The sequence below is a fragment of the Schistocerca gregaria genome, chromosome X (genome assembly GCF_023897955.1).
Source record: "Schistocerca gregaria isolate iqSchGreg1 chromosome X, iqSchGreg1.2, whole genome shotgun sequence".
Taxonomy (NCBI): Eukaryota; Metazoa; Arthropoda; class Insecta; order Orthoptera; family Acrididae; genus Schistocerca; species Schistocerca gregaria.
The window spans coordinates 352,074,651-352,095,099 of record NC_064931.1 but is presented as its reverse complement, the minus strand read 5'-3'; positions in this window follow the sequence as shown (position 1 = coordinate 352,095,099).

Below are 20,449 nucleotides of genomic sequence, written 5' to 3'. Positions count from 1 at the left end.
TAGTAAAGCTACATTTGTAAATTAAATATGTTATTTTTGCAGTAATGAATTTAGTATACATAGCTATATGCGTCCTGTCACCAATGTGCAACGTAAATGCTGAATAACGAAACTCTACTTTCCAACACTGAGTATAGGAATATAGTGATAGTCATGCTCCTTCATTTATTTACGATGGTGTTACTTGTGACTGAATTTGTGAAGTACTGTAACATTAATGTCACTGGATGACATACTTTACATTTTCCAAAACAATGTGTGATCCAGGAAGAAACCAACATATACTAATAAGTGTAAGTATTGCATCTAAATCAATCTCATAATGCGAACAATTGTCACCACATTTAGTGTATTAATATTTCGTTTTTATGTGTTGCCCAGATACATGGCTTCCACAATGCTGCAAACACACAATAAATATGTACCATCTGATGATGAATACCTAGGTTATTCTAAACTGGTAATGAAAAAAAATACTGAAACATAAGACAGAAGCCTCTTGTCTAAGGCTAAAATGGAAAGAGGACACAATGGTTCCACACATTGTTGGCAAAATATCAGCAATTTCTGTTACACATGCAAGTGGTAGCTGAATCAGTAATCTCCAAGGCTAAAAACCTGGTCATCTTTTGATATTTCAAGGATGATCCTACATTTTCTATTATCTACAATTTGCAATTTCAAGTCACAAAACTGAAAGTTCGTTCCATGAATGCACAAAACCCAGATGGCAACTCTTATGAGGTATCCACCATTACATCATGTAATACATTGGGATGTAGGGATCTGGAGAGTACGAACATTTGTGGTGATGATGAGATGGACTACACTGAAAAGCCTCCTAAGTTTAAGTTCAAGAAGAAGTACTACTTTGGAATGTTAAATGTAAATTCTCTCTGTAATATTGGAAAGAGAAGAAATAGGAATCATTTTACAGAAAAATCGTATACAAATTTTAGTAGTGCAAGAAACGAGATTCTTAGATGAGAACATAGGTGACACAAAAAGTTACAGAATTTATAAGGCAAACCAGCATTAGTAACAATAGAAAACATGGCAATGTTAGGAAGAGCATTTTGTGTAAGCAAAAGAATCATAGACAGTATAACAAAATTTATGTGTAAATCAGATACAATATGCATGTCAATAATAAAGTCCCAGATTAAAAGCTATATCATCATAAATTGTAATCACCTGTAAATAACGATAATGGGAGAAATCGGGAAAAAGTAAATCAGTTTTGGAATAGTTTAGAATCTGAAATTTTCAACATACCTAAAAACAACGTTAAAATGCTTCTTGGCGACTTGAATGCCCAAGTTGTAAGGAAAAGAACTTTAAGAATATTGTAGATGAATAACCAGCACACGTAGGAATAAATAGAAATAATGGAAGGCTGATATATATGCATAAAACATTCCAGTTAAAATTGATATCTGTAAAAACTTCGATACCTCCTAATCCAGACATAGGAGAATTGCGAATGGATCACATAGCCATATCTAAAAGGAATATCACAGAAATTATAAATATTAAAGTAATCAGAAATGGGGAATTTCATTCAGATCATTATATCTCCCAAATTAAAATACAATTCCTCTCATCCAAAGTTAAAAATACGACCGACAAGTTAGTCAAACACATATCCACTACAGTGAATATACGACAGTAAATGTGGAAAACTGTATGTAAGAAACTGAGACAACAAAACAAGTTGACTGACAAGAACTGCAAGTACAAATTACTAAAGCAACAGAGATAACTTTAGGACTGTCCAAGAATAAAAACAAAGCACAGTGTAACAAATACTGAAAAGAATCACAAGGACAAAGAGCTAAAATATGGAGACATTAAAAAAAGGTCAACAGTGAGAAGAATTTAAACAAAAAAAGAAACATAAAAAATAATGCAAAAAATCAAAAGACATTTTGAAAAATCTCAGCTTACGGAAATACAAGAAAATTTTCCCAAAAGTAATACTAGAAATGTTTATCAAACTTCTAAACATGTACTTAAATGGCATCAGACACCAAGTACTTGTTTCAGATATGAAATTTGCAAAATAGAATTAAATAATAAAGAAAATTTGGCAATACTAGCAAACTTTCTGACCGGCTCTTAAACTGTCCAGTTCCTACACTGAAATAGCAATTTCGAGCAGTGCTACAAAATCTGAAGGAAGATTTCCCACCAACAGAGCAAGACATTCATGATACCATCAAACCACTCAAAAGCAATAAAGCAAGCAGTGAAGACTCCATGACAACAAACTCATTGAAATAGTCAAAAACCAATAGTTCCAAATGAACTACACCTGCTTTTTGAGAATGTCCAGGAAACTGGAAAGATTCCAGAACTCTGGAACATAGCATTAATCCACCTGATACATAAGAAGGGAGACAAACAAAATATGAACATTTATAGAGGAATGTCACCTCTACCAGTGACACAAAATATTATCAAAAATTCTCCTGGACAGAGTTTAGAAACTTTAGACGAACAACTGGGAGACTATCAGGGAGGTTTCCCAAAGGGAAGATCCAGCACAGAATAGTTCTGAACTTGAGGTTCAAGAAAAATTCCCAACAATAATTCGTTAAACTCTTACTGCAAACGATATCTAAAGTTAAATTTATGGGAGGAGTATCTCAGCCATTTGCAAGAAAACTTGTGTTAGATGGAGAGATAGTTTAACGTCTTTACTGTTTAACTGTGTTCGTAGAAAAAATTGTAAGGATCTGAAACTGGTAGGTCAAGAATCTCAAAACTGAACCAATAATTTTAGAAAGAAAAACAAATTTAATTTAGGTAAACTGCCTGACTTTTGCAGAAGATTTTCCAGTCTGACAGACATAGTTATTCTAATAAATCTTCTGGGAGAAATATCAAGTAGAACTGGTCTCAAAGTTCCAGGCAAAAAAGAAATCATGACAAACATACAAAAATGCACCAGAATTCATACAAACACAAAAAGGCAAAATAAAGCAGTAAGTAAATTGAAATACCTTCGAGAAACTATACAACAGCATGGATTAGAAAATTTCGCAGCAGATGTAAGAGTTAATAAAATGGAGAGGGCATATGGTTTGTTATAGAAAATTACAAAAAGATATGCATATTTAGGAAAACACAACTAAACCCATATGTTTATAAGGATTTGAATGCCTAACAATGAACTATAAGGTGTGCAGAACAGAAGTACTTGAAAAATAGATAGTTAGAAAAATAATGTATGCGATAAAAACGACAGACGTCTGGAATATGATAATTAATAAGCAGATCTACAAAACTATATAGAGCAATCTGTATTTATGAAAGAGGAACTCGAGGTAACATGTATTACAGAATTAAGGAAAGATCTAGACAGAAACAACATCAAAGAATCGGAAACGCCCCATACAAATCCTTTTAAAGAATAAAAGCTTAAAAACAGAAGGCTTTCGGAGCAAAAGAAATAATAAATCAGGAACAATATTGGCAAAATTAATGAGAAGTCAACATGGGTATATGATGGAGTAGTGCTATAAAATCAAAAAACAACAAGGAAGGAAAGGGAATTTAGGTTTTTACGTGATGCTATTTGGTCAAGAGAAAAGGGACTGGTTGTAGTAATTTATGGGAACTTTCGTTCATCACAGTCGCAGTGTTCCACTTTGGATATACATTTTAATAGGTATAAGCGTTTTATCTTTACTGTTATGAGTTTACCATCTTTTTACTATAAGTAGTACAATATTTTGTTCTGGAAGTCATTCGCTTTGGATATATATCATGGCATCTGCTACAACGTTAGGGTTTTGGAAGATAGGTGGGAAGGATTGAAAATCAGATGCGCAGAACCTGTGTCATTCACTGGAGAGCTACGTAAGTTCTAGCGGAACACCTTTTACAATTATTGTAGATGATGTCGAATTTCATCTCTCATTGTCCATCTTTCTCACCGGAAACGTTGTTCTAGAGGTGAGGCTTACTAGTCAAAACCACTGAATTCTTCACACCCAAATAAAACAACAAATCACATAAGAAATAGTGAATCACAGCATTATCAACATTGAAACAAAGAGTGGCACTCAAAGGAGTGGCCAGTATTCTGTTCTTGACCGACCACGGTTATTTTTAGGATGCAGTTTTAATTTTAGTGTTGTTAATAATCATAGCGTCAGGTGACCTGGAACCCTATTGATCTTTTCAAGAGCAGAGAAGCGATTCTTCTTGGAGTATTTACTCTCTGGACTGCCTGTCACAGTTACAGGGTGTCCCTGGGCAACTCTGTAGCTACTTTTCTGACTGACTGCTATTATTTGAGTAGGGCCTTACATTTTTAAAATTTCAGAATTAAAAGGGTTTCCACGTCAAGGCGTGTTTCGTACAGCAACCAGTACGCAGAATGTATTGAAACAACTGTCTTGGCTACAAATTTGATTTCATGCTTTATTTATTCTCAATGCGATTTTCGCCTAGTACAAAGCATCATCAGGTTGACCAGTATAGTGCTGGTAAGTCGGTTTTGGGTGTGAAGATTAGTACATCAACATAAATAGACAGGTTTCGTCATGTATAGCACATACTAGCTTCGATTTATTTTACTGTACACGAAAAGAGTAGTATACTTTTGCTGTTGCCCTAATCGAGACACCCAAAACCCACTTTCCAATACTATACTGGTCAATCTGGAAATGCCTTGCATTAGGCGAAATGGGCGGCATGAATAAATAAAGCACAAAATCATATCTTCAACGAAGACTGTTGTTTTCACCTCAATTTCAGTTTTGAAATGGAAGTAAATATCCAGTGATGAAGGCGTAGACGAGCTGGAATATGAATCGAAAATAATTTTTTACAAACTGAATCAAGTAGATGCTATTACTGTGATACTAGTTCACGGGTGGAAAATAGCAATCCGCGGGCCACTACCAAGGTAGTCTGAAACATCTGCATTGAACCGAGATTCCTTCCCGTGTTCGACCAAGGATTTTCACTATGGTGGCTGCATCAGTGCGCATGAGCACTGCACAATGTAGACACTAATCGCACAAACAAAGTTGATACTCAGCGTAGTGGCTGATGGGAGCGACCATAAAGGCATTTGCCATTTACTTATTGAGAAGCAGCCAGATCGCACTGTAAATGACATACTATATTCTGTGAGATTAGCTGACCTTCACACATCTCTCCCTAGAGCAAAATTTCTATGTATGGAGAAATTTGCTGGGAAAAGTATCTCTATATTTGGGCGTGCACATAGTTGTGAGCAAATTTTTTTTTTGTTTGAGGAAGAACAGAAACAAAATTAGGCCGCCTAGATGCTCTTTCACAGACATTAACTTTTAGGCTGTGTTGAAAGTCTAAACAAGCAGTCTCACTGTTGCTTTCAAAAAAAGTTGTGGAAAAGGGCGATAGGATACATTAGCCTCATTAAACTGATTCTAAACTTAAATGTTCTTGCAGCCATAGATGAAATGAAATTGGCACAATAAATAAATTGATTAAAACTGCCACCGTTTTATTTAATTACAATTTTCTGATTTTTATGGTACAATTTATACTTTTTCTGAAATTAAACCTTTTTAAAAGACTAGGCCCTCCACTTATCTCCACTCCCACAATGTTGTGGCTACCTTTCCAAAACAATTGCCCACCCCTGTATTAGTTGATATACGGTGTTCGCCGATAGTGCAGCCTGCTTGCTGAACATAATTTTAAAAACGGCGTGTTTAGCTATCTTTTAATTAATGAGAGCTGAAGGTGATTCAGCGGTCCTTTGCTTTATTTTCGTTATCTTTCCCTTTTGAGACTTGACGCTCTGCTTCCAAGAAAATAAAATGTCAAGAGGAAAAAAAGACAGGAATTCCAGGTTCATCATACACATGGAATATATCCGTGTGCCTGCCTGGTCACATATGAAGGCTTGGCAGCCGAGCAACTACACGAAAACGGACGCTTACGTCTCTGGTGTAACAATGTCGCATAAATCACACCGTCTAACTTGTACTTGTGGCTGATCCGGTCCCTCCAGCATTCCCTGCAGCAGAGCGACGTACAATGGTTCATTTCAGCGTAGTAGTTGCTTAATTTCGTGTGCACGGATTAGTGACTTTGAAAGGAAGCCTTGCGCTGGCAGCAAGTTGTGGGCTCCAGCAACAAAGCCGCCTCGGAAGACGGCGCGTTGCTCGGCGCGGAGGGGGCGGCAATGGGGGTGGGGACGGGTGGGAGCTGGTGCGGGGGCGTGGGCGGTCAGGCGCAGCTGTCCGACCCTCGCCGGCTTCCGCCTGCTAGCACCGCTTTATCCCTTGACCAAAGGCCATGATTTATACTGGAACCCTAGTCCCCGCTTTTGAGAGGAAAGCTCCCTGTTATCAGCGCTTGCGGAGAGGAGGATGGTGAAATTACGCCCTACAAGTACAGAATTAATTGATTAATTAATTAATGACTCGCCGAATGCCAAACCACCAGCTGTGGACAGGATACCTTATTCATTAAAAGGGGGGATGGCAGTCGGCTAATGTAAATACAGGGGAATGGCAAAATGTTTCTCTTTGCAGTCAGTGGTGTGGAAGCATCGTGGAGGCTTCGTAAGTAATTTAACTCAGGAAGCAAGCCTCACGTGTGAATGGCGTTGTTCCATCACGGAAATTCGTCGTAGTGCCAAGCTAAATTCTGTGAAGACCAGGTACGTAATAAGCAGTCCAGTCAGTGATTTGTATGTGTCGAAAAATGTTACTAACGTAAAGAAAATTAAAACAAAATATGTAAATGTACAAAAAATTAAAATGCAGTGTTTATTTTAAAGTATAGACTAAGAGACCGCAACACTAAATTGCTCTTTAGAAAGGGCTGCGAACAGATGTGCATAAGCCGAATGGTGTAGCCGTGAAAGCTAAAACGATAACTCTTTAACACAACGAGTACACGGAAGCTATGGTTTCAGTTTTTTACCTACCAGTCAGACACGGACTCAGTTATCTTCCATATTGTAAGGTGATTACTGGCGAAGACGGGAAATGGCTTCCTGTAAAAGAGTTTGCAAGTTGATTGATCAGCCTGACCTGCCATATACATACTGTAACACAACATTGCTAATATATATGGAAGAACAATTGACATTACGCAGTTTTCGTCAGTGCTTCTCTCCAATTTCTCCTTGATTACTTTCCACTTCGATTCTACATGTTTTTTGTTCTTCAAAGCGTTTACGGAATGGTTCACTTCCTAAATATGAACACAGACGTTAGCTTAGAAAATAGAGGCTAACGTTCAGCCACTTGTTCTCGCTTTCAACATTGTAATTACACGCGGATAGTTATTTCTTTTATTTCTATTTATTGAAGTTGAGAAATAATAGCGTATTGGAGACGATTTTGTTGACAGTTACGCTACACGAACATAAAGACAACACAACACCTCGTCCCCAGGCGGGTAAAATCTCCGACCAGGAAGGGAATCGAACACCGTCGGGTAGTTCAGTGGATAGCATATCTTCCGAACAGCAGTGGTCGGGCACACAAATACTATACCCACTGAATTTGACGTTGAGATTATCCATCTCTATTTGTACTGTCTGCCTCCACCCGGACTCTGATGCTAGTCCATGGGTCCTGGACAGCTTTTTTCAACACGTTTCTGACGTGTTTTTCTCACATATTAATGTAGTACCACCAATATGTCCTAGTTTCAGTGACACAAAAGACTCGGAATTACAACCAACCATTTATGAAATATAAATCTAATTTTTTGCAATCGTAACCATATCGATACCGCCCCACTCATTTAAGACGGTGTCAAATGTAGCTCAACACCTATATCTTCACATGTAATGTGCAACTCAATGTGCAGTGCGTGGCGGAGGAGAATTTGTCTCAAAATTAGTAATATTGTCTCGTACAGTATTAATCTTTGGAGAGAGTAAAAATTTATACACTTTGCGCCTGAGCAAATGGCTTAGTCTATTTTTACCTTATTCTTATTGTCCTTACGCGATACCTGCAATGGCGACCTATAACACTACAGTCTCTCACTAAATTAGCATTTCGCCGATAATATTACTCCTATGGATCATATTTGGAGTGACCGTGATCGTGTCTAGTGGTCGAGCTGTGGAACTAAGTTTCGTTGCTAGAAAGAATTCTAACGCAAGAAAGCATTAGCAAAACAAACGGCACTTCAACTAAGGTTCTGTTAGTTACAAAGAACATTGCATTTATGTCAAAGCAAACGGTCACCAGCCTAATTAGGCAAAGTTGAAAGTTGTAGCACGTTCTAGCTCTGTTTGTAAAGGGAGTTAAATATTGGTATTTACTGTACTTGATAATGAAATACTGTTTCGCTTATGGGGCACGAGACAGTAGCACACTTCAGCAAGCAATTAATAGCACGTACTATATTAAACGTTTTGCCAACTACTGGCTCTCAATAACACTATCTGTACATCACAGTAGGAAAGGTAATGACTATTACGTGCAATATATGACTGGAGTTGGAGCACAATTAACTTGGACGTGAGGTTCTTATATCAGCTTAATTATTGGGAAATATTGCCGTTGAAATGGTTTACAGATAGTCATAATCTCAGCTCTGGTTACTGTTTGTTTTCTCAAAAAGGATCTATTTTTTTATACTATACGGCTGAAATGATTCATTTGGTTGCTAGATTACAGTTTGAACGACTGTAGCCAGTCACTTAGTAGAGCACTCAAACGTTATAAAATTGATGGTTTCAGTTCATTAGTAGTGTTACTGAAATACGGAAAACGAAATTGACTCAACAGCTAGCATGAGTGGACGGAAACTAAGGTATAAGTAGACTCGGAACCAGGCTGATTAGTATTGTTACAGCACAATGTGTGAAACACTTTCACTTATTAATATATTACAAAACAGAAACGTTATTAACAACTTGTAATTTAATTATTTCTTACGCCAGCCCTCCAAGTTTACTAGCAAGTAACTACTCTGAATGGTCACAGTTTTATGAAGATAACTTTAATATTGTACTGAGATTTCAATAAGAATAACATTTAAGCAAAGCACTTCCAATCATTTCTTTGTGAATATGATTTTGTAAAACTTTAAGTTCCTTTATATCAAAAACACGTGGAGTACTTCAGATACAAGACTCACTGTAAGGTAGAGAAATCTACTATTCCGCACAAGTGATTCAGCGTTATCATAGAAAGCAGTTATTTTTCAATTCAGCCGAATTGGAAGTTCGGAAACATAGCAGCACTGAAAAAAGGACATTGTCTAGGTAGATGACTAAGTTTAAATAACAGAAACTTGTTACTGGATAAGAAACCAAATACCAGACCCATGTAATTATACCTGTACAGTACTCAATTAATTATCTGAGACGAAGGTGGTCGCTGTGACGATCTGTAGCTACTAAAAAGGCGAAAAAGTGTTCGTGGCACTTGCTGTAGAACAGGCTCTGAAAATTCTCTTTTTAGCGTCAGACGTTCGTAGTTCAGAGCTAAGCAATATACAGGTTGAGTCACCTAACATTACCGTTGGATATATTTCATAAACCACATCAAATACTGACGAATCGATTGCACAGACCGAACGTGAGGAGAGGGGCTAGTGTAACTGGTTAATACAAACCATAAAAAAAATGCACAGAAGTATGTTTTTTAACACAAACCTACGTTTTTTTAAAATGGAACCCCGTTAGTTTTGTTAGCACATCTGAACATATAAACAAATACTTAATCAGTGCCGTTTGTGGCACTGTAAAATGTTAATTACATCCGGAGATATTGTAACCTAAAGTTGACACTTGAGTACCACTCCTCCGCTGTTCGTGCGTGTGTATCGGAGAGCACCGAATTACGTAGGGATCCAAAGGGAACGGTGATGGACCTTAGGTACAGAAGAGACTGGAACAGCACATTACATCCACATGCTAACACCTTTTTATTGGTCTTTTTCACTGACGCACATGTACATTACCATGAGGGATCAGGTACACGTACACACGTGGCTTCCGTTTTCAATTACGGAGTGAAATAGAGTGTGTGCCGACATGTCAGGCCAATAGATGTTCAATGTGATGGCCATCATTTGCTGCTCACAATTGCAATCTCTGGCGTACTGAATGTCGTACACGACGAAGTATATCTGGTGTAATGTCGCGGCAGGCTGCCACAATACGTTGTTTCATATCCTCTGGGGTTGTAGGCACATCACGGTACACATTTTCCTTTAACGTACCCCACAGAAAGATGTCCAGAGGTGTAAGATCAGGAGAACGCACTGGCCAATTAATGCGTCCTCCACGTCCTATGAAACGCCCGTCGAACATCCTGTCAAGGGTTAGCCTAGTGTTAATTGCGGAATGTGCAGGTGCACCATCATGCTGATACCACATACGTCGACGCGTTTCCAGTGGGACATTTTCGAGCAACGTTGGCAGATCATTCTGTAAAAACGCGACGTATGTTGCAGCTCGCCGACCGTGGCCCGTGTTTGTTACAACACGCAACTGAACGTCGGAGGTTTCAAGCGTCAACTTTAGGTTACAGTATCTCCGAGTGTAATTTACATTTTACAATGCAACAAACGGCACTGATTACGTATTTGTTTATATGTTCAGATGTGCTAGCAAAACTAACGTGGTTCCATTTAAAAAAGACGTAGGTTTGTGTTAAAAAACATACTTCCGTGCATTTTTGTATGGTTTGTAATAACCAATTACATTAGCCCCTCTCCTCACGTGCGGTCTCTGGAATCGATTCGTCAGTATTTGGTGTGGTTTACGAAATATATCCAGCGGAAACGTAAGGTGACTCACCCTGTATACCATGAACAAAGAGACAGATTTCTGAGGCTACATTAAATAATATGGCTGCTCTTCTTGTCTCATTCAGCACACAAGACGCGAACTGTTTGCACGCTTGCCAGCGACTGACTATTGTTACAAAGGGGCCTTGCAGCTCGACCGCCAAATCCACCTCTTCTATTACCACCAACACAGTTTCACTGCGGAGGGACTTACCTCCACGTTTTACACAGTTAAAAACCCAAGTACCCTATGCATGAACCAGTACTACTAGTAAAGTTTAAACATTTCCATTCTTTTGCAGAACATTACTTTCGAATTTACATACGCACATTAATTACATTTCCATAAATTATTGACAGATCAGTTACATAGACGTTATATCAAAGAACGTGGTGACACAGATGTCACATTAAACATAAGCAGACAAAGAAGTTAAATGAAATGAATACAGGTGATATCGATAGTAATTTTAGAGGGACCATCTCGAATAGCAGTTCCTTACATTTACACAATATGTTTGGGTGAGAACGATCTCACCTTGTTTCCATACATTTAAATTTAAATCCCCGTCTCCGAATTCTAACTGATACGTACGCTAAAGAATTTGGTACATTAGTGTCTTATAGAATGTTTCTGTTACAGATAAACCAGAATTTCCTAGACTCCCCCCAACAATTTAACACATGTATTCGAATTTCCTCCTACTGACGTCTGGCATCTATGTACTTCACATTGCTTTTTGATGTAATCCTTAAATACACTCCTGGAAATGGAAAAAAGAACACATTGACACCGGTGTGTCAGACCCACCATACTTGCTCCGGACACTGCGAGAGGGCTGTACAAGCAATGATCACACGCACGGCACAGCGGACACACCAGGAACCGCGGTGTTAGCCGTCGAATGGCGCTAGCTGTGCAGCATTTGTGCACCGCCGCCGTCAGTGTCAGCCAGTTTGCCGTGGCATACGGAGCTCCATCGCAGTCTTTAACACTGGTAGCATGCCGCGACAGCGTGGACGTGAACGGTATGTGCAGTTGACGGACTTTGAGCGAGGGCGTATAGTGGGCATGCGGGAGGCCGGGTGGATGTACCGCCGAATTGCTCAACACGTGGGGCGTGAGGTCTCCACAGTACATCGATGTTGTCGCCAGTGGTCGGCGGAAGGTGCACGTGCCCGTCGACCTGGGACCGGACCGCAGCGACGCACGGATGCACGCCAAGACCGTAGGATCCTACGCAGTGCCGTAGGCGACCGCACTGCCACTTCCCAGCAAATTAGGGACACTGTTGCTCCTGGGGTATCGGCGAGGACCATTCGCAACTGTCTCCATGAAGCTGGGCTACGGTCCCGCACACCGTTAGGCCGTCTTCCGCTCACGCCCCAACATCGTGCAGCCCGCCTCCAGTGGTGTCGCGACAGGCGTGAATGGAGGGACGAATGGAGATGTGTCGTCTTCAGCGATGAGAGTCGCTTCTGCCTTGGTGCCAATGATGGTCGTATGCGTGTTTGGCGCCGTGCAGGTGAGCGCCACAATCAGGACTGCATACGACCGAGGCACACCGGGCCAACACCCGGCATCATGGTGTGGGGAGCGATCTCCTACACTGGCCGTACACCTCTGGTGATCGTCGAGGGGACACTGAATAGTGCACGGTACATCCAAACCGTCATCGAACCCATCGTTCTACCATTCCTAGACCGGCAAGGGAACTTGCTGTTCCAACAGGACAATGCACGTCCGCATGTATCCTGTGCCACCCAACGTGCTCTAGAAGGTGTAAGTCAACTACCCTGGCCAGCAAGATCTCCGGATCTGTCCCCCATTGAGCATGTGTGGGACGGGATGAAGCGTCGTCTCACGCGGTCTGCACGTCCAGCACGAACGCTGGTCCAACTGAGGCGCCAGGTGGAAATGGCATGGCAAGCCGTTCCACAGGACTACATCCAGCATCTCTACGATCGTCTCCATGGGAGAATAGCAGCCTGCATTGCTGCGAAAGGTGGATATACACTGTACTAGTGCCGACATTGTGCATGCTCTGTTGCCTGTGTCTATGTGCCTGTGGTTCTGTCAGTGTGATCATGTGATGTATCTGACCCCAGGAATGTGTCAATAAAGTTTCCCCTTCCTGGGACAATGAATTCACGGTGTTCTTATTTCAATTTCCAGAAGTGTATTTAAAGATCATTGAACCCTACAGTTATTTAGTGTTAGTTTTGTCAATGGGTGTTACAGGATCATTTTCCTTTGTTATCGACATGATGTGACATTTATTCCTATTTACGAAGTGCTCCAATTCGGTACACCAAGTGAAAACGAGCCCAGACTGTTTTTCCTTCTCACTAATTATTGACAGAATGACATGGGACTTCAAAAAATTTATACCAAGTAAAGTGTCATACATGGAGATTCTTTTTCGCATTTCTTCGAAATAGTATTTTGTTTGTTTACTTTCACGAAGATAGTTTATTTGGAATGGTATGCACGGACATAGAATGAAGATTAACGAATTACGAGAAAAGATTAGTAAAAATAGCAGATAATGAAATCTGATTTTTGATGAGACAAAATGCAAAGGAGGTAGAGAAAAATTCAAGACATTTTATTTTATTTATTTTTTGAAATAACATACGTGAACCACATGGGAAAGAAGTGACGCACGACTTGCGTAAGTTGTCCGTTACGTGTGTCTTTGTCGTTCTTGTACTTATAGCCTTAGACACCATTGTTGCTCAGTAGCATAGTACAAATGTGGAACACGAGCATATTGGGTGACAGAACAAACGTACCGTTTCAAAGATGTCCCAGTGTATCTTTGGTTATCCACTCTAGTGTGTTAGAGACACGGTTGTTCAACTCGTTCTCTTGTTATAATAAGGGACAGATAAACACAAATTTTGTCACGTTTACTACCCACTAAAGGAACGCCTGTTGAATCCGACCAACCAGGTCAAACCAACAGCAATCTACAATTATAACCAACAGCGGCGCAACCCCTCCACTGTTCTAGCAGAGAGGTGTCCAGAAGTTCACGAACGTTTCATCTACACATGAAGTTGATGGTCATACAAACAGCTGCATTTCATTGGAATTACTATAACTCTGTGTTATTTTATTTCTGGCATTCTGTTAACACAAATATCGGAAGTATTTGCTCATAAATTGATTGTATAATAGTTTAGAATACGAATAGAAATAGGCCATCGATCACTTGAAGTTTTTTATTGTAGTAATTTATTTATTTAATTTTAAATCTTCATTTTAACGCCAGTTTTTATTAAAGTATTTCCCCACACATCGACTTTAATACATACAAACAAAAACCAACAACGTCTCAGAGCAAAGTAGGCGTATCTAATATCTTTGTGTCAAGACATTTGTAAAAAGCAACAGGTCTATAACACATGTTGTATGCTGGCAAAGTTATGCTATCACAGTATAAATGCATAAATATTCTATAAAAGTGTGTGAAGTGATGTACCAACTGGCTACCACAAGAGATGTAGACAGATGGACACTAACACAAAAAAACCGCCCATACTGTCGCAGTAAATACAAAAATTAATTTTGCTTCGGTATCGGCAGATGAACAATACAAATGGCAATAAATTAAAGCATGTTCCATCGTCTTGTCAGAGAGCCAGCATCCAGCATTATGCTACAAATGGATATATGACTTCCGAAAATCCATCTGAAGATAATCTCTAAAGTTTAGAAAACTACGCCATGGAATAATAAATAACCATTCAAAAACTGACTCGTTGGAGTTTTGTGTGTTCACTCTCAGTTAACCGTCACGCGTTCTAAAATATCCCTAATGAATAAACTTTATCCTTTTGTCTTCTCTGTTATTGTTAACTTGATAACGAGATGGAGTCTGACTATTTTCGAAGACAGGTGATTTCGCAGATTACGACCTACAATGCTGTGGGGAACCTTTAATTCGCGACTAGTGAATATTTTCTGTTTATTCTGACTCCATAATACTATGCTCAAGCCTTCTCCACCGTCATGCTCAACGTTTTGGGAGAATGGAACTTCTCATTAAGCACAAACATCTAGCGAATTGACAAATTGTTCACAGATTATGTTTTGATACCTGTGAGGTAGATACTTTTTTAAACTGTGTGTGTGTTGCACCCAGAAGATGAACTATACAAATATGCATGAAATTAATGAATAATGGACTTGCGAATATAGTTTGTCACTAAGGTACTATCGAGCATATTTTATTATTTCAAAATCAAATAAATTAGCTCTCCCCTTCTGGAATAACATTTCATTTAAACCTTTTGTGTAATTATTATCATGGCACGAACAGACTCCTTGCAATATCTTTGGAACGTTTGGCAACGTTTGCTTTAGAGTCGAAAGACAGGGAAATATTATTGGTAAATCAATAATGAACGTTCCTCCTAAGTAAATAAAATATCTGTATCTATATCTAAATATAATTTAAAGTCTCACTACTCATTTTTCTGGCTGTATGTGAAGGGTAATCTCAGGAGCTAGTCAGAGGGTTTTGATACGGTTTTCAGTAAGACGTAGACTGAGCCACTGTTTTTCTATATAGTTTGTTTGCTATACGCCACACAAGGTTTCTGGCCGGAGATACTTAGGTGCTACCCGTGCAAAAGATGGGGTGGAACGATAGTTTTATACAAGTGAAAGAGAGACACAGTCAGAAACTCACTGGTTCCTGTGAACGTGGCAACCCATCAGCCTGCGGGGTGCCGCGGGCAGCTCGTTCGTGAGCGCAAGGGGACCCAAACTCCTTACTAGGTGGCACTAATTTCGGAGTCGTTTTACTATTGATGTTAGTCAGAATATGCGTGGCCCGCCTTTGCGCTAATAAGCTGTGGCTGCGTGCGGGAAGGGGAGCCCCTCAAGAGCGCGGATGGGACGGACGGCTCTATTAGCAAATCTACCCTCGAGCCGGTTTCGCCGGCGGGGCTGTTACCACTAGCAAAACACAGGTAGCAAGGAAGCGCGTATTATCATGTCCCCAGCCGACCGGGGGCGGCTTTAGCGCCGTCCTACCAAGCTGTTCATCATCGCACCCTCTTCTTACTACCCCTTCACAGGTAAATGAACTTTGCGGTGCTTAGCTGCCGCACTGGCAGCATTAAACCGCACTAGGTATGAATTTAAATTACGTGAGGTTGGACACTGAACCAAATCTGAGGCCTCGAGAAAACTTCTTTTACTTCAGATTTTTAGATCAGTAAAAATGAAGAGAAAACGACTTTCTAATACCTCAGTTCAAAAACAGTATCTTGAGACAAATACCATTCAAAAAAATGAAAAATAGAAAAGTCTGTGCTGTTAATAGATATCGTGTCAGGTACTCTGATCGCGCTAAACATGTAGTAAGTTTCGTGTCCATGGTTGTATGACAGATGCTGACCCGCAGTTGAACTCAGGAACTCATTCCCGGGTTAGTATTTTTATAATTTCATGATTTCTCTTTAGTTGACTATTAGACTAGTTCCTTAACATTGCTACAGCTCATTAATTCCAACTTCTCTCCATACTGTAGTCTGTCTTTCACAGGCTCGTTGATTATGGAGCATCCAAGTCCTTAAAAATATAAGGCTGAAGAAAAAGAATATCAGCTCTCAATCTAACCTGTATTTGGGCCTCGTTTCACCGCAGGAAGTCGCTTCTACTTCACGGAATTTACGTGATCTCTAAATGTCGTGGTCCATACTTAGAAACTTTTGGCCTCAAATCTTTTTTTCCATGTGATAAGATCACAACTTCATTAACCCAGAGGTATACGTCTGGTGCCTCAGCCTATAGGTCTGATATTATGGCAGTATCATATTATCAACTTTGTGTTGGTAATGTCATACTATGAATATGTAAAAATGTTGCGAACTGTAGTGTTATAATTCCGTATGTATACTCTAACAGGAGGGCTATTCGGAAGGTAAGGAATGACCGGTCGCGAAATGGAAGCCGCAGCTAAAATCAAAACTATTTTACCTGCAACAATTAAGTACTACTTCCAGCTAATTCTCTACACAGTCGCCGCTCCGACTTACACATCTGTCATAGCTTTGTAGCGACTTCCCAATACCCTGGTCATAGACAAAATGTTGTCTTTGTAGCCAGCGGCAGGTTTGAGGAGAGCAGAGCATTAGAGGGAGCCAAGTGCGGTATGGTGATCAAACATTTCCCCGCCGAAAACGCTCCAGTAGATTCCTCATTGCCATTACAGTGTGCGGTCGCGAACTGTCATGAAGAAGAAATTGCACCACCGTTACGTTAGGTAGGGTTGTATGAAATTAGGCACCACCTCAAAGGGGGGACTCATACTTGGTGTGAGACGCTTTTTTCTAGGCATCTTTACTCGTTCACTGTGGGCTCAGAACTGAAAAGAGCGACGCGACGTTATCACGGGCATACTAAAGAGACTGCCCAACAAACCTGTGCAAAGCTTCATCGGATTTCCACTATAGTTTCCTTTTAGATATCAACCGTTCCTTGCTTTACGAATAGATCTCGTATATGTTTATTTCTCGAGAAAGCAAGCGGTAGGGCCACTGTAGCAGAGGCTAACTTTGTTACTTGCATACGTACAGCCACGTTTCAACTGAAGTTTGTGAGCGCCCTTACCTACAATGCTAGCACGAGAGAACTATGCACAATGTATCGGAACATGCGGATATATTCAAGCCTAATTTCCATCTACGATTTTTAGCTCCTACATTTCCTTCATTTACCAGATCCTTTGTTTTTACTGAGTACCCCGAATTCGTTATTTTTGTATTTCAAACGCTCCACTCTTTGTATCTGGACTGTAAAACTTGCTCGTTTAACTTCTATTGAGTGCAACATTCGAAACCTCTAGATTCAGACGAGGCTGCCCTATACTCACATTTATTTTCCATGTTAATAAATTTTTCTTCTTCAGGAATACTTTTCTTCCTGTTAATATTCTGAATTCCTTTAGCTTCACTACTTCAGCCGTCGTCATTCCCATACACATGTTTTACATTTGTTGAAGCTCATCTCATAATCTCTGTTTATGACACTGTCCATTCCGTTCACCTGCCCTTCCAAATACTTAGCTGTCTCTGACAGAATTATGGGGTCTTCGGAAAACCTTTTCCGTGTTTTCCATGTTCTTTAACTGTCTTTGCAAATTTCTCCTTGGTTATCTTCACTGCTTCGTCAATGTACATACTGAATAACGTTCAGGGAAGTCTACAACCCCGCTGGAATCCACTCTCAAATACTCCTCCCCTTTAATGTCGTCTGACTCTTAGAACTGCAGTACGGCATAAAATTTCGTGATTTTATTTTATCCTTAAAACTTTAATAATTCCAAAGGTGTATTTTAATCAACAGGGACGTAAACTTACTGTAAATCTACAAATGCTAAATACGTAGGTTTGCGTTTTTCCAACTTATCTTCGCATGTTTCTACATTTCCCCGGAACCCAATCTGATCTTCTCCAATGTCAGATTCTTCCACTTTTTCCTTTATTCTGTAAATAATTCGTGTTAATGTTGTGCAACCTTGATGTATTAACTACTTATTTGGTAATATTTCCACGGGTCACTACCTGCCTTGTTTAGATTAGGAATTATTACATTCTTCTTGAAGTATGAGGGTATATAGCTTTCATCATATATCTAGTATACGAGATGGAAAAGTTTCATTATGTTTGGCATTTCCAAATATTTCAATAATTCTGCTGGAATATCGTCTGCTCCTGGGGCCTTGTTTCGACTTCGGTCTTTCAGTGCTCTTTCAGAATGCTGTCGCAGTATCATATATCTTGTCTCATCTACACATCCCTTTACGATATCCATAATATATTATTAGACAGCATTGGTTCCACAAAATAGGCACTAGAAAGAAATGGCAACTTCGCAGCTTATATTGCTCAGAGCTGAATATCTAGGCTTGCAATAAGCTTTGAGAAAATATGTTCTGGGTATGGGAGTTGGTTGTAAAGGGTGTCGGAATAAAAGATTTATCATGTGCCAAAATTTATGTTAAATTTTTATGAAGAAATTTCGGGTAAAAATGGAAGCATTAATCAGAAGTAAGGTAGATTCGCACGCATTGAACTTTGAATTTATGTTCTCACAGTGTTTTAATATCATGTGTATTCTCAAACAAAAGTACACGTCAACATTTAATTTCTGTTCTATGCAGGACACTTACATATAAATGAGCAGCATATTGTAATGTCCCCACAGAAAATACCCTCTACCACGCACCAATTAATCATTTTCAACCAAACCATCCACATTCATTCACTTTGGAAAAGTTATCTGATCTGATTTTCTCTTAATATATGCGGCGACAGCTCGACGACGCCCAAGTATTTTATAGTGCGTTTATTCTTTGAAATAACAGAGATGCGTATATGCATTCTCCATGGTTGTTGGAGTGGTAACTAGGACGGCTTCTGGAGTATCTGTTGAGGGATTGACGTGTTTCTGAGAGATACATATTCTGCTTTTCTTCTCGCTAAAGAGAGCCAATTAACATTTGTGCCGCTAGCGGTTTGTTTGAAGAGAAAGAGACGGTAAAAGGAAAATAATTAAGGAGTGGAATCACCGGAGATCTGGACATGTAATGAAGATGGATTTAATACACAATTTCCTCCATAAATAAGGTTTGTGACTTTTTTGTTCTGGAGTGAATGAACGAATGAGTTTTTTTCTGAAATTGATGATCACGTTGGCCCTGTAATTAGTGGGGAAGTATCAGCTGTGTCGAAGAGAGCCTGCAATCACTGAGTATGTGTTAAATCGTCCATAAAGGCTTCGTACACATCTGGAATTCGCCATCTCTCGTAAAAGGAACAAATTGTCCAAACGGTTGATTCTCCCGACTGACTGCAGTGTTTAACAGTAATAATAAATGTAAAGATCTCTTACAGCAAGCCAGCCGCTGATTACCAAGACGAAGGACTCCACCAAAGATCCTATTTGGCTGATTTCACGTAATGAAATATTATATTAAAAACTGTACATAGATAAAGGAGAGAAAGTGAGAGAGCGAATGAAAATAGAGGTAATACTAATAATCCTCCATTAGTATAATTTTTCGCCTGTCTTATCACGGATCAGCCAAGAACTGGAAGGGGCTTACTTTACTGGATACATTTTTGTGTGAAGGTGAAGGGATCTTAAAGGCAACAGATACACGTCTATACAGACAAGACATTACACAGAGATAGCGGCTAGCTGCCTGCATTCATTATCTGTTCTTAGATAAAGAGATGGCAACTTATTATAAGAACATTAAAATGTTAAAATTTGACAGCAGATTACACATAACAGTAATGGAGTGTGCACTGTTCTTTCCTTCTCTTCAAGTTTAGTGGGCCTAAGCACGATGGAGCTGCGACCCTAGCAAGGTTTTCAGTTCTCTCTGCCGAGTGATAGATATCTCATGTACACAGAATTATTCAAAAGGCTGCAAAGATAACAAAGTGGCCGACAGTGAGGCCGAAACGCAACAAATTGGGGCCTGGGACTTACAAGGGGACCATCTGGAGTGTAATGAACGGATTTTGATAGGTCTCGGATATGTTGTAGATGGACATGCCCCGAGTATAAGGGTATCCGCTTTTTGCGACGGGCATTGATCTTCAAGGAAACTAAATAAAGTTCACTGCGCGCTGTAATACGCGCAAC